Source organism: Drosophila takahashii, chromosome 3R, assembly GCF_030179915.1.
Source record: "Drosophila takahashii strain IR98-3 E-12201 chromosome 3R, DtakHiC1v2, whole genome shotgun sequence".
Taxonomy (NCBI): domain Eukaryota; kingdom Metazoa; phylum Arthropoda; class Insecta; order Diptera; family Drosophilidae; genus Drosophila; species Drosophila takahashii.
In genome coordinates this window covers 32,815,425-32,830,647 of record NC_091681.1, presented here as the reverse complement: position 1 = coordinate 32,830,647, position 15,223 = coordinate 32,815,425, and the positions used below count along the sequence as shown (strand labels likewise).

Sequence of the window (15,223 nt, the reverse complement as noted above, 5' to 3'; positions counted from 1 at the left end):
CACAGTCGCAGAGCCTGAACAAACAGCGCAAGACACTTGAAATGAAATGGAAGCCGGTCGGTTGGCCGTCAGGAAGCTCGGTTAACAGCCCAATGGCAAGTGGGCGGTCGCTGTGGGCGTGGCTCTGCGCAAATGTCATTATGTAACGGCGTATAATTAACCGAAAATCGTTTAAATGCGCGCGCAGTCCGCCCCGCCGACCGCAATGTGCAAATTAAAAACGCAGCAGCGGCTGTTTGGCAAATGGGGTTGGGAAATGGGGCTGGGAAATGGGAAAAATGAAGCGGAATTTTCAGGTGACACAGTGGGGCGAAATACACACTACAAAAAAATCTAGGGAGGGGATATTTAATGGGAAAAAATATTTATAATTTATTTACATACAATATAAAGGTACAAAGGTCTTACAATAATATCTTAATAATTAACTTCGGATTTTTAGGATAAAAAACTATTTAAATAAGTTATTTATTAAATATTAAATTCTGCACTTTAGTTTTACTTTAAAAAATATATTTTTTCAAGTGCACCATCTACAGAACGGCGAGCGAGGCTGTGACAGCGTGTTTACTTTGACATTAAATAAAGTTGTTTGACTGGACTGATTGTGCCGTCGAAGGAAGGAGCCATCACTTGTCCAACATGGCACGCATAAATAACAAATAAATCATTTATGGTCAGGGCAAAAACATTTATTGAGGCGCTGCCAGGCAAACAGACAGCGAGTCGGCGAGACAAAGCGAATGTTGGGCAAAATAAATTAATTAAAACTTTCAGTTCGCAATGGAACGGAGGAGGAGGTTGTCAAACTTTGCCTTGGCCTGCAGGCCGATATCCTGGCTAACACACACACACACATATACATGTGTTCGTACAATTGCCAGGAAAGAAAGGAATCGCAGTTGCTTCGATTAAGAAACGCTTGCCTGAGCTCGCATAAATGTCAAATTGGGGACACGAGTCGGAAACTGCAATCAGCAGCCAAGTGCAAATCTTTTCACTCCTATCGCTCCTTGGCTTATTCCTTCTGTATTTGCAAGTGTTATGCGAAGGCACTGGGAAAAATATATAGCAGTTAAAACTCCAATCAAAGAGATATGTTCCCAATTTCAGTTGAACCGGTATTGCATGGTAAATACGATATGCGTATAAATAACAGAAGTTTACCATGCGCATTACGATTTGATCATGGTGTGTTTTTTTGTGTGTGCTTACTTCTTTCTTAACAGATCTTAATTTTATTTTTTTATAGTTTAACCCGCTTTTTTCTCTTTGTGTCGGCTGGCAGTTTGCCGTTTTTAATTTGTCTTAAAATTTTAATTGCAGCACCGTCGATGCTCAGAAGGCTTTCTAGGCAGCAGGCAAGCGGGCAGCGCACACCCATCTTTGTATTCATTTTCATTTCTTATTGACATGTCAATGCACCACACACACACACATACTGAACACAGACTGTGTGTGTGGGCCGTTTAAATATGGCTAAAAGCCCGGGCGAAAAATTCTATGGCATACCTTTGGGCGCAGCGAGGAAGAGGCAAGAAAATTAATTAAAAATGCGCAACAAACTTGCAAAAAGTTTGCCCTCGTTTCTCGCCTCGACTTCGGCAATTTAAATTTTCATCCCACTTACTCTAGATTTTCCCGCAGTAATTTCAATGCATTTAAAAATTCAAAAGCTAGCAGCACAACAAGTTTGCCACGTCACTGGTCCCGTGCTTATTTTAGCATACAACTTTTGACGTTTCCTCTATGCCAGATGCTTATCAATAATTTATTTATAAGCTTCACCTCAGAACACATGTTGTCAGTATGCCATGTTGGCCTCAACAGGCTCCGTGTCTTGCCGTCGTTTCAGTTTTCTGTTGCCTGTTCTCTGTTGCCTGTTTTGTATTTTATGGCCAGCCGAGTCGAGTGGAGTCTCCTAGTTGGCTAACAAGTTGCTGCCAACTGGCAACTGGCACACACATGTGTTTGTGGGCAAAATGCTAGCTCCGTGCTATTGCATAATTTATGATTGCGAAATGTGTTCATTTAGTTTTGCAAATTGTTGACATGAACAATCATTAGAGCGTTGCACAGATTTCAGCATCATTTCACCCGAAAGTTCGCTCGTCGTAGTTTAGCTCGCAAAATTCCTTGGCATTGGAATTTCTGTTATTAGACGGGCTAATTTCTGGTGCAAAATGCGAGTGACAGTCGTCAGTCGGGCTTCAAAAACCTAAACCCCCTTGGAGGGGAGAGCCAAGTCAAATTCGTTGTATTTGGTTGCTAAACAACTTAAGAAGTTGACACTTGCCAGGCAAAATATTTTCATCAACAACTCAACAAAAATTAGCAAGTGTCAAAGATAAATAAAAGACGGCAAAACCAACCCCCTGAACCCCATGTTTATTTGCTGTTGAAATAGTGTCAAAGTGAGTGGACTCTTCACATGCGGGAAGAAGTAGCAGTAGAAGTAGCAGTGTAGCAGTTGCCACTGTCTCAGGTCTTAGCCACCCGACCCCATTTTGGCCATCCCCATTGGGCCAAAGAAAACTTGACTAACTATGCAAATAAGAGTGGCATGTGTGTGTGTCTGCGTGCACCTCCAGAAATACGGGTACACTAAGAACAAAGAGGTTTTGAATTTGGAAATTATTTATATTATAATTTATTTATCGTAAACAAATATTTTTTTTATTTCTAAAAAAAATTTAAATATTTTATATAAAATCTTATAGAATGGAGTTTTACCCTTCAATTTAATTTTTCAATACTTGGGTCCCTTTCCTTCAATCAGAGAAGTTCTTCGATTTAATCACCACGCAGTTAATATTTTTGTAAACCGTTAGCAAGATTTCTCTCCGTGTAAGAGCCAGAAAAGAAGTAGTATCGCCACCCCTACGGCGACAGTTGGTGCAGAGTAAGTGCAGTTGGTAGAAATTAAGTAAGTTTTTAGCTGCAATTTTTGCCGAAACTATGTCAAGTTTGGTTTTAGTTGCCAGCAAAGTTTTTGCTTAAGAAAATGCCATGTATAAGTATATCAAAGGAAGCTGGAAAGGCGCGACTCTCTGGCAGGACGGGTAAGACACTAAGCAGACGTCGGCAGAACCTAATGAATTTCATGCATGACATGCAAATCACGAGTCGGAGTTGCAGTTGCAGTCGCTTAATTAAAACCATTAGGCGTGAGTCAAACTTGCCATGGGAATAAAATTTGATGGCCTGGTGGATTTAGAGGGGGCAGGGGGATCTTTACCTCCTTCAGATGCCACGCCCCCCGGCAAAAGCAGCAGTAGAAGCAGCAACAGCAGCCAATTTACATAGTTTCTTTAATGTTTGCTGCATAATTTTCACATTTTTCAGTGTCAAGCCATGGCTGCATTGTCTCTCTCCCTCACAGCCCTTGGCAAACTGCTAGCGAGAAATCTTTTGCATGTTTCGGTCATATTCTAAAAATAATAGCATGCCACCGCACTACTGGGAATCCCCTGAACCCCGGTCAAGTGTCCCACTTAGCCTGACCCTTCGTGAGATTTTTATGACTTGCCCAGCCAGCGACAGATGCACCGTGTGGATATGGCTGAGGATGTGGATCTGGATGTGGTTGTAGATGTGGCCAGAAAAATAGGGGGCGGTGTGCAAAATTATAACATTCGCCTGCAACTGAGAGCGAAAGCTTAACAAAATTTAGACCACAGATTAGACACGCCAAGAAAAACCATTCGGAGCTCTTGGCTCTTGGTGAAGAATTTAAGCATTATATTAAAACAATTTATAAATATCAAACATCACAGCTTGTATAACTTATTTGTTATAATTTATATAATAATATAGGTATTAATTCATAAGTTTCTAGAACTTTTAACGTTTGGATACAATAAACAATTAAATAAATAATTATATATACATTTTTAAGACCAATTCGGATACATGATACTTTGAAAACTTAAGTAAAAATCAAAAATTAAGAAAACTCTAGTAGAGATCTTTGCAAAAGCATTTCCAGTTAAGAGAACCCACATTAAGCAGACATTTCGGCGCTTACTACTTTGGCTGTAGTTACACGTAACGTATCTGCTGCATTTGGCAAAATAATGAGACCCTCGGAAATGAACTTGTTTCAGTTGCGAGCAAACTTTTTTGCACGAGCGGTTGGCCAAGATTGCCAGGCGATGGCGCAGCGGGCTAAGAGCTCGGCAGTTGCTCTGCCAGCCTTCCGAACAGCCAGCCAGCTGAGCTGAGCTATGGCCAGGGCGAAAAAAGTTTAATTCAAAAACTTGTACAAAAATGCACATTTAATGGAAATTTACAACCTGGAGTCGCGTCAGCGACAGCAACAGGAGTTTTCCCAGTCCGGAAACCCCGAAACAAGCGCCACAAAGTTGCAAAAAGCGTGGAAAAGGGGGGAAAGATGGGAAAAAGAGGAAAGAGCAGCGCAGAAAAGTGTTAACGGATTGTTTGTGCGCCAAATGGCTGCCAAGGATGAGGCCGGGATGTTATCCTGCAGTTGTGTCTGCCTTTGGCCCTGGTCCTGCGCAACCGGAAACGGAAATTGCGTAGCGCAGCCAAGTGCGTTGCAGTAGTGCAAAAAGGCAGCGAGCCATAACGTGGACACCATCACTCTTCACTTTGCACCAACCGAACCATCCGAACCACCCGAACCACCGGCAATGTGGCACAGGTGCTGCCCAGGCTGCCATTAACGCGTTTTGCATTTTTAAAGTGCTGCGAGGGGGAAAGGGGGAAAATGTCAAGGCTGCGGTTGCTGGGAAATGGAGAGGAAATTATATCTGCGGATGAAATGGATCATCATGCTGTGCAGCTTAGAAGGTTGAAAGGCGACGATTTGATCATTCAAAGCTTAGGGAATGAAACAATATCCCTAGTCCCCCTTGCAAATGCATTAATAATAAGCATAATCAGAGGCAGCTGTTGAGCAGAATACTTTGCATTTTAAGTAATCAAAAGAAATCCGCATAATTAGGCAGAAACTTAAATTGAATCCGCGTGGCGCAGCTGCCTTTATTAGCATTATTCCCCATTACGACTGCACACGGCCATCGAAAGATCATCCAATCAGCTCTTAACTCTCGACTCCTCAACAATGCTAAGCCATTTGCAAAACCGAATCAAAGCCAATGAAAATACGAAAAGTTTTTCATGTGCAATATCCCGCTGGCCAGCAGGAAAAATAAAAAAGAGAGGGAGAAAAGGAGCAAATGAAAATGGAGGACTCCATTTGCCGGCCAGTCGCTGCCACATGGCAGTGCCAGTTCCCAGTTTTCCCCCGCTTTTCCGCCGCACTTTTCCGTGCTGCACCGCAAGAGCCAAACAAATAAGAAATTAGTTCGAGCGAAAGTTGTTGCAGCTGCAGCCGAATGAGAGAAAAATCGCAAACAGCGCTGGGAAAAGGGCAAAAAAAGGAGAAAAAGGAACTTTTTCGCTAATGTCTTAATGTAAAAGTTTGTAAGCTGTAAGTGGTGGGAGTGGGAATGGGAGAATGGGGGCGTGGCACTTGCACCACCTGAGTGGGTGGTGTTGCAACTTATGGCAACTTTTTAGCGAGCACGTTTGATTGAAATTTGTGGCAAATTGCTTCAAGCTGCAGCGAGCTGTAATGGAATGATCAAACTGCTATCAGTGAGCAGCGGGGTTTTTCGCCCAAACTATTGGAAATGAGGCATAAAAGGCGGCACTCTTATCAATTTCACCTCAAATGAGTGTAGCAACAAACACCGCCGAACACCACCCATCCATTTTGGCCCACACGTATCTGCAGTTTGTGCAATGGCCAAAATGGCAACGGCAAGAGCCAAACAAATTGCCAACCATTACCAGCCAGAAGGGTAATTTTTACTTTTCCAGCTTTTCCAGGCGCTTTATTTGCCAGCCAAATTTGTACGAATTGCTGCAGCAGCACCACCACCACTTCGACTACCACCATCACAAGCAGTTGTAAGAACCAACAAAAGCTGCCTGTCGATTTGTAATAGGTGATTTGGCAAAGGAAATTGAGACATCAATAAATGTGGCTTGCCTTGGCTCGCTTTAAGTTGGCTTAGAGGGTGGGGATGTGGCCATGTGGATGTGTGGCAATATGCAAAAAAATGTTTGCCATTGCATGCGTTTGCGTTGAGCATACGACACGTTGTCCGCAGTGATGGGGAGTCTTACAAGCAGATAAACTTAAAAAAAGTATTTTAAAAATGATTAAATAATTCTAAAAGTTGTCATTAAAAACTCTAAATATAATTTTAATAAATATTAAATTTAAATGATTTTTCGAGGGTTTCTTATGATAGTGAGAGTTTCTAGAATTTATTTTTAAAATATGTTTATCTGGATTTTTACTTAAAATATTTCTTTTTAAACTCTATACCTTCAATAAAAATATTACTTCTCTCACCTCTACTTCTCGAAACATACGATCGAAATCGCATTGCAATTGTCTATGCTCTCCTTCTAATTGCCCGAATCGAACTGCTTTTGCGGTGAACTTTGCCCTGGCCTTTGACTCCTTCTTTTTCTTCTATTGGTGAACTTGTTGGGGCTTGGACAAATTGAACGTTATTGCCACGATTGCACAATAAACGTGACCAGGACATTGCTCGGGCAGCCAAAATCAATGCAGCTTGTTGGCCAGCTAAATTCGATATGACAATTTGACGAGGCGTCCCTTTGCAAAATAATCCGTGGGCTGGGGGAAGGCGACGAACGAATGACACATTTGAAGCGTAAATAGACAAATCAATATGAACCCTTAAAAAAGATATTTTCCTTTAGAGAATCAAACTCACAACTGCTGGCCATGCACAGATGATTGCGTTACATAACGCTTCAAGTGTTTTCCATGACAAGTGGCGCAGGTGTGACAGGAATTGGTCACTCAAATAAAATATGTAGGCAAGGCAGTGGCCTATATAAAGAAGATATTTCCAATTTAAGGATTTAAAGAGCATTTTGAAATTGTTATATTTATTCAATGAACTAAAGGCAAGTAAATATTTAAGTATTTAAATTCTACATTTAAAGCTTATCTTAAAACTTTATTTAAAATCTTATAATCTTCCATGCCCTGATCCCAAAAATGAAGTGTAATGAAATGTTTGTGTCACGCAAAAATAATAAATAATAACAAAACAAAGGCGGCTAACGAACAACAACGAAAAATAAAAAATAAAAATAAAAGAGAGCAGGCGGACAAATGTGACAGTAGATGCAGATGAGTCAGACAACTGGGATGAGCTAAATGTTTGTGCAAAACATTAAAATAATAATCAAAACAATGATAATTGAAAGCACACAGAGCGAAAAGAACCGGGCAGAAAAATTAAAAACAAATATCAGGATCTGCGATGGAAAATGTAGAATCGTCTGGCATGTGGATAATTTCCAGCAGACTTGCCGCAGCATTAGTGCACACATACACACATATAGAAATACAGACACTATGACAGGCAGGACAATATAATCTGCCGACAATTTGCGCCTAAAAGTTGGCTGCATTTTGTTGAAATGCAAACATGGCTGGTTATTCCGCTAGAGCGCCGACACATTGGCAAATCCAAATATTGTTGCAGCCGCCTCGCCCAAAAACCAGAATCAGAGCCCAAAACTCTCTCACATATCATTTAAAATGCATAAATTCAGCCGCCTGCCGGGCATTACACAAAATTTCCGTTAACAGTTTTCCAGTTGCCGTTGCCGTTGCCAAAGTGTCGAGAGTGTTTGAGTTTGAGCCGAGTTTTCCCACCAGCAAGACAAATACCCGCCTTGTTCATATATTATTTGCAGTCAAATTAAATCTAACAGCTGTGAATTTTTCATGTGTGCGGACGACGAACGACGAATTTCGAGGCAAATATGAATTTTTAATACCATTTTCGAGCGAAACTTTTGTGCAACGTTTCTGCTTAATTAAGTATGCTACGAAAGAGGGACGGGGACTTATGTCGTCAAACGGTTGAAATAATCAAATGAATTCTCATAACATCATATTAATTTGAAGGAAAGTTTGCGAAAAAGTTGAGGCAATAATTTACACAAATTGCCAATTCTGCTGGCCGAATAATGTCCGTCAAGTCGAGCTGGGCAAAAGCCGGGCAAAAGTCAGAATTCGGTCAAAACTTTTCTCCGGCTGCCCGACAACTTGTTCTCACTTTATCGCATCTTTATCGGCTCCAGCTCGACAAACACGTCGCCGGAAAATTCAAATGATAAGGCTGTGGCGCACCGAGCTCAATCTGTGGGTGGTGTGGGTGGTTTGGGTGGTGCGGGTGGCCCTTAAAAGTGGGTGGTGCCTGGCTGCAGGGCATTGCGCGTTATGACAACATAAACGATATTTACTTTTTGTGCCTGGCTATTGCCATTTCGCCTGCCATTTCTTTATTTCTCTCGATGCCTTTTATGCGGAGTTTTGCTTTCCCTGGCTTTCCCATTTTCCTACTCCCCTACCCCCTCCCCCTTACCGTATTCCTTTCGCTCTATCAAAAGTTTTCGACTGTTTCTGTGTGGCGTTTTCTTTTTGTTCGTCTCGTTTGGGTTCTTTTTCTACTTTTTGCTATTTGAAGTACTTCAAAGATTTTAGCATATTTTATTTGAATACTTTATTTCGTGAAATGCGTTTGTGTGTGCGTCTGTGTGTATGAGTGTAAGTGAGTGGGTGGCTGGTTTTTTCGGGGTGGTTGGGGGAATGAAACGACATGACTTTTTCAGCTTTGTTGGCCCCACTTTCAACTAACCCCCCTCTTATATCCGCCCTCCTAACTAGTTTCTATGTCTTTGGTGCAAAGTTTTTCCTTCAGTCGTTGGGAAATGAAATTTTTTCGAAAATTTTTCCGCGGGGAAATGAAAAAGTTTGTCCTGGTGGACACAATGCGGCTGCCCTCGATCTTTTCACCCCGCTACACAGACACAGAAGCACACATACACATACGCAAACCACTTGTCCTGCAAGTTCTAGTTAATATTACGCATACGCCGCGTATGCCCTTTTGACTTTTTGCCCCTAGTACCCCCAAAACAAAAAAAAAAGCAGTTCCTTCGACCATTTTGCGTGGCAAATGTGTATGTGTGTGTAGGGCGCACAGCTGTTAACGCGGGCCACAGGACACAAAGCAAGGCGTGGGATAAGCAATAAAGGATAATGTCATTCAATGTTTTGTGTGTCCCGCGCACAGCAACCAGGACAACAACAACAACAACTGAGAACTGAGGCAGCTACAACGGTGACAACAACAAAAGCGGAAACGCTTGCCATCATCAGCGTCGTGCTCATCGTCTTTCGCTGTCGTTGTCGTTCTCGTTGTCATTGGCAATAGTTTTGTGCACAGAAAAAAAATACTGTAAATGTTTTTCTTATTCTTTTATTTTAATTAAAGGTTTCCTTATTTTTTTGTTGCTTTAAATAATTAAAAAAGTTTAGTTTTTAAATGAAATTGAATTGTGCTATGTGCTAAGAAGTATGCAGTATAAAAATAACTTGATGAAAATTTTTTATGCATATTTTTAGGCACCTTTAAAAATGATTTTAAAGCCGTGAAAGGAAGAAGGGCTTTTAGCCTTCCTTAAGCCTAAAATAAATCGGTTACTTAGTTTCACTAATTTTTCCAAGTGCACCGACTTTGTTGCTGTCTTCGGCTGCCTCAGCTTCTACTTTTAGCTCGCTGCTCTGCCAGACAATAGTCAAAAATGTCTTCATGTCGAGGGCGAGGAGCATAACGGAAATTCGCATTTGAAAAATACTTTCTTCATTTAACAACAATGTCGGGCGGCGACAAGGACGACGGCAAGGTGGGGCGGAAAAGACACTGGCAGGGTGGCAAAGTGTTGGCATTACTGTAAATCGTTTTCGTTTTACGTTTCATAATGACAAAGACAGTGGCAGCGGATCCAAGGGAAGGCGATCCAAGGATCCAAGCCGATTGACAGACAATGGGCGGAAATGAAAGAAGCAGTTGCCAAAATAAAAAAACAACAGAAATTGAAACAAAGAAATGGGGCCAAGTGTTTTTTAATAAGCGGCGTGCCCTAAGGTCTCTATAAATCGGATCAATACTTCGTAATAGCTCAGCGAGCTTTCATAGTAATTATCAAATGAAAATAATCATATTGAAAATATGTAATCCCCCCGTGGATGGCCGCCATTGTTCCATTGTGAGGGAACAGGCGTCTCGAGTTTCATGGGAAAACTTTTCACATAAGCGTGTGTACGGATAGGGAATTGATTTTTATATAAGCCGAAGCGAAAACTTTCAGCCGCTGTCGTCGTTGTATAAAATACAAATAAAAAACAATCAGCTAAATGCTGGCGTCCCATATGCGCGACAAAAAACACTTCACCCTGCCGACAGCTCATTTTCATCGAGATGCGATGCGAGCTTTCCAGTTTTCAGTTTCCAGGAGCAAGGAAGCAGGACATGCGGTGACATTTCGCCAAGAGGCGTTTGCGGGCGGGGCATATTTAAATCTAATTTTGTCACTCAGCAAACAGCGACACGCTTTCACATTCTCCATGCAACTGATGCTGCTTGTGCAGGGAAAGAAATATATTTTATGTTAGGTTATTTTGAAACACATATATTAATATCACAACTATTGTTTCATCGAAGAAAAAAATAAATTATTTATAGAAGGTGTGCCAAATAAACTCTTTTAAATGCCAAAATAAGTGTCTAAAAGTATGCAGTGCATTAAGGATATTCGTCTTCCTGAATGAATTCTTCGAACTTTTGAGTTTAAAATATATTATTGCATACTTTTAGACTATAAAATAAATTGATAAAATACTAAGCATTTGTTTTTATATATATTAATATGCTTACTCTATTTTTCCGAATTCCCATTGCTTTAAGTACAATTAATATACATTTTTCCCTGTGTACTGCTGCATTTGACTCACTGTAATCGTGATTTTCTGTGCAACAGACGGTGAAAGTGAAGGCGACAGGGCGAGCGAGCGAGAGGGTTAGAGATACATGGGATACATAGGAGCATTGTTGTTGCCGCCTGCTGCTGTCTTTGTTGGAAGCGTTAAAAATGTCACAGCGCATTGCATACTTATTGGCGCATGTGTTAATGCACCACCACAGCCATTGCAATGCATTGCACCACCGAAGGACCGCCGCTGCTGGCAGGCTAAATGATACGCGCTGCATGCATTTGCGGCTGGCAAAATCCTTTCGCTTTTATCCTTTTTCCTCTCTTTTTTTGTTGCATTCGACGTTTGCATATTCTCAGCCCTCACTTACACACACGCGGCTTTTTCCTACCTTTTGTGGCAGGTGTTTGAATTAGCTTTCTGTGGGTTGGCCGGGCAAAGCTGCAGCACAATGGCTTGCAATTGCACAAAAGCTTATTAGGTTTTCCCTGCCACTCGTTTTTCCTCTCTATGTGTGTATGTGTGTGATTGCCATTTGGTTTCAGCCCGCTTACGTGTGTGTGTAATACTTTTTTACAACAAATAATGCGCTTTGAGGTCGCGTGCTTCACGTGTTTTAATCCATTCGCTTTTAGCCTTCTCCCCTCTTCATGCCAACTTTTGTGGCACTTTTACGCTTCGCTTTTAACGGTGGCGGTGCAAGCGGCGGTTCCGAATCCATTTGACAATGTAAACAACAAAGGGAAACTTGGCTCCCAAAATGCAGAGTTTTCTTTGATAAACAGAAGTACTGATTCCGGAGGAAAACTACCGGGAGTTGGAAGCATTTAAAGCGCTTTAATAACTTGCTAGTGCTGATGATGCAGATATTCATTTCTTAGATTGTATTATTTTAGCAAAACAAATTGAGATATTTCGGAATTATTTTAAATGCATTTAAATTGGATATTTAATACTTTTTAAATACGTTTCTTTGGAAAATATTTTCATCGAATGTTAACTTATTTTAACAAAACAAATAGGGATTTTCCGAAATGTTTTTACATACATTTTAATTGGATATTTAAAACTTTTAAAATAAGTTTATTTGGAACATATATTCATCGAATGTTAACTCATTTTAACAAAACAAATTGAGATTTTCATTTCTTAGATTGTATTATTTTAGCAAAACAAATTGAGATATTTCGGAAATATTTTATATGCATTTTAATTGGATATTTAATACTTTTTAAATGCGTTTCTTTGGAAGATATATTCATCGAATGTTAACTTATTTTAACAAAACAAATAGGGATTTTCCCAAATGTTTTTACATATGGATATGGATATTTAAAACTTTTAAAATAAAAACAAATTGAGATTTTCATTTCTTAGATTGTATTATTTTAACAAAACAAATGGAGATTTTCCGGAATTATTTTATATACATTTTAATTGGATATTTAATCCTTTTTAAATGCGTTAATTTGGAAGTTACATTTATCGAATGTTAACTTTTTTCTGAGAAAGGGGTTTTTGGCTTTATTGTTTTCCAACTACATATTTTTTAATTAAAACAGCCTTCGTTCAAATGCCAAGAACAGAGCTATTAAATTTCCCTTCTGCTCATTTACATTCAAATATCATCCTAAGGACTTAACTATATTTCCCTTTTGCTTTATTTAGTTCATCTTTCGCATTTATTATATCCGAAGAGCTTGACGAAGGGAATTCTCCGGCTGAGCCATGAATTATATTCGGCCAACACAATGGGCGGCAAGGGCTCTCTTGGCCAGCAGATGCGTTGCCCATGGCTATAATATGCCCCGGGGCACTCGAAAAAGGATCGGGGCATAGCCGGGATATACGTATACTCACCGCTTTCGTTTACACGGCATTTTCAGCTTGAGTTGCTGTTGATTTAATTCAAGAGGCCATGCATTTCCAATGTCGAGGGCCCGTATGAAAAGTGTACAGCGATTCAAGGGATCTGTTATCCCCGCTTTTCCGGCATAATTGCTCGGCTTTTCGGGGGGCGATGCAAATACGAGTGGCATTGTAACATAATTTCCGTGCAAAATACATCAAAATGGACCATCGTGAAAATCTCCATTTTCATATGTTTGCACAGCAGTCTAAACTTCACACACAGGCAGATATGTTGATGTGGTTAGTTAGCATCTGTGTTTATATTTGTGTTTGCATTTTGCATTTTCTGCCGTCGAGTGGAAGGGGCTGAGGGGGCGTGGCATACACATGTCCATGTCCGTCACACTTGTCGGTGAACATGTAGTAGTGTTTACCTCCGTTCCACAACCCATTTTATCGCTTTTTTCTCTGTCGATTTGGCCTGGCACATTTTTGTTTGTTCAGCTACTTTTGCGGTTTGCCGCTTTTCGCGCACATTTCAACCACATTTGTAGTCACTCCGGTTTTGGAAAAACGCCAAAAAAAAAACGAAACAGGGGCTCCAAAAAAGAATTCAAGTGCCTGAAAGAAGAAAGGCCAACGAAACTTTTGACTACCTTAAAGTATTATGATCTCACTTTTTGAATAGTTGACAAAAGCATGAAACAAATTTTATAATTACATACATTTGTGGCATATTGATCGCCCGGGAATCGCCTATTTATAGTCCGCAATGAGAGCGCCGCAGTTTAGATAGCCACTCCTCGTTTAATGGCTCATCATTTGAATTTGGTTGGGCTCGATAATCGCGAGAGCGCAGGAAATGAATTAGAAATGCCGGCAAATTGAAACGCATTACCATACAAATCTATAATTTCCAACGAAATTAGAGTACATTTTTATCGCAATGCGATGTTTTTCGAACTTTTTGCGCCCGCCTGTGTGTGTGCGGCACTTGTGTGTTTACGTACGTACCATGGGGCGTATGCGCAATTTGATGTGCTCGCAATTCAATTAAATTCGGCAAATTAAAGCGAACCGGTATAGCTGAAGTGAAATTTAATTGCATGGGGGACCGATTCCCCTTTTGCTCTCTGGCTTTTCCTCTCTGGGGAGGTCAGGGCAAAATGCAGCACGTATTTATTAGCTCACGTGCATTGATGAAGGTCGAACCAGCGAATGCGTGATCCACTGAAAGAGGGGGAAGGAATATGGGGGTGGTGGGTTGTTCGCTAGATGAGAGGTCCTAGGAAATGGCAAGGATTCCCTCCGGCCGCTGATTGACTCACGATTATGCAATAAAACAGCAGACGGCAGGCAGGACAACACTCAAATCCCCGCTGAGACAAAGGCCTCCTTCCGTTGTCCTTCATCCTTATCCTCCTCGTCTCCCTTATTTGCCTTGGCACTTTGGGTGTTTGCGAGGGTTTCATTGGCTTCATTTCAACAGCAGCTTTTCAAAAGCTAAAACTTTTTTATGTCCAACTCATTAAAAATGTGCGCCAATGGACTTTATGCAGGCCAGTCCGGGGATCCTTGATTCCTCTCCCCTACGATTTTGGCTCAAGCTTCGTTCTGTTACCACACATACACATTGGTATATAAACAGAATCGGGGCAAAAATACTTCAACATTGAAAGGAAAATTTCAAAACAATTAATTACAAATTTAAAATTAATTCACATTTTATGCTGCTTTAAACACCAATCATTTCTGAAGTAACAAATACTTAAGAAAATAATCAATATAATTAATTAGTAATTCTAACAAAACATATATAAATTATTTTTCCCTATGTATATTTTCGGCTGTTTCCGCTTGAATTTCTCGCCTTTTGCCTGAAAGCCAGCGGACGAGCAAGTTGAAGTCAGAAAGCCAAATGCAATTTCCAAGTTTTTAATGTGCGAAATTTCTAATTTAAGATTTACGATATTTTTATGTCGAATTACGTACCACCCGGCATTTCCATCCCCATTCGCATTCCCATTCCCATTCCCCCGCCGTTGATGTTCGCTCATTTTCGTGCTCTGGTGTTTGGCTGTGAATTCTTTTGGCCAGCTGCTTTATGCCCACTCGCTGGGAAGTTGGCCCTGCTTTTAATGGAGCCCCAGAACTCGGGACTCTTTAATTGTGGAACTGAACTGAATTGTGCGTAATGCAGGCCACGCCGGATGGGTATATTTTTGGGCTCTTAATTATGGACACGCCCAAAGGTCAATGGTCGCCTTTTGATGCAAATTTTATGGACTGGAACTTAATTGGCCCCGGACAGAAACCCGAACCCCAACCCTAACCCGCTTTTGAATGGCCCACACACACAGAAAAAGCTGAAAAATCTGCCGCTGGCAAATAAAATGCCCTGTCCAAATTGTTTTGCGACTGACCAATTGACTAAAACCAACAAAAATTTGTAACTGGTGCAGATTTAATGTGCATTTGTTTTTGCCACGGTTTGTTTTTGTTTTCGAGAGG

At 40.8% G+C, this 15,223-nt stretch overlaps 1 protein-coding gene across 1 annotated transcript in view; it reads left to right on the top strand.

The window, feature by feature from the left end:
* LOC108060432 (cytotoxic granule associated RNA binding protein TIA1-like) overlaps positions 1 to 15,223 on the top strand; it is a 91,969-nt gene that overhangs the window by 35,481 nt on the left and 41,265 nt on the right. The gene's annotated exons all lie outside the window — the stretch shown is intronic.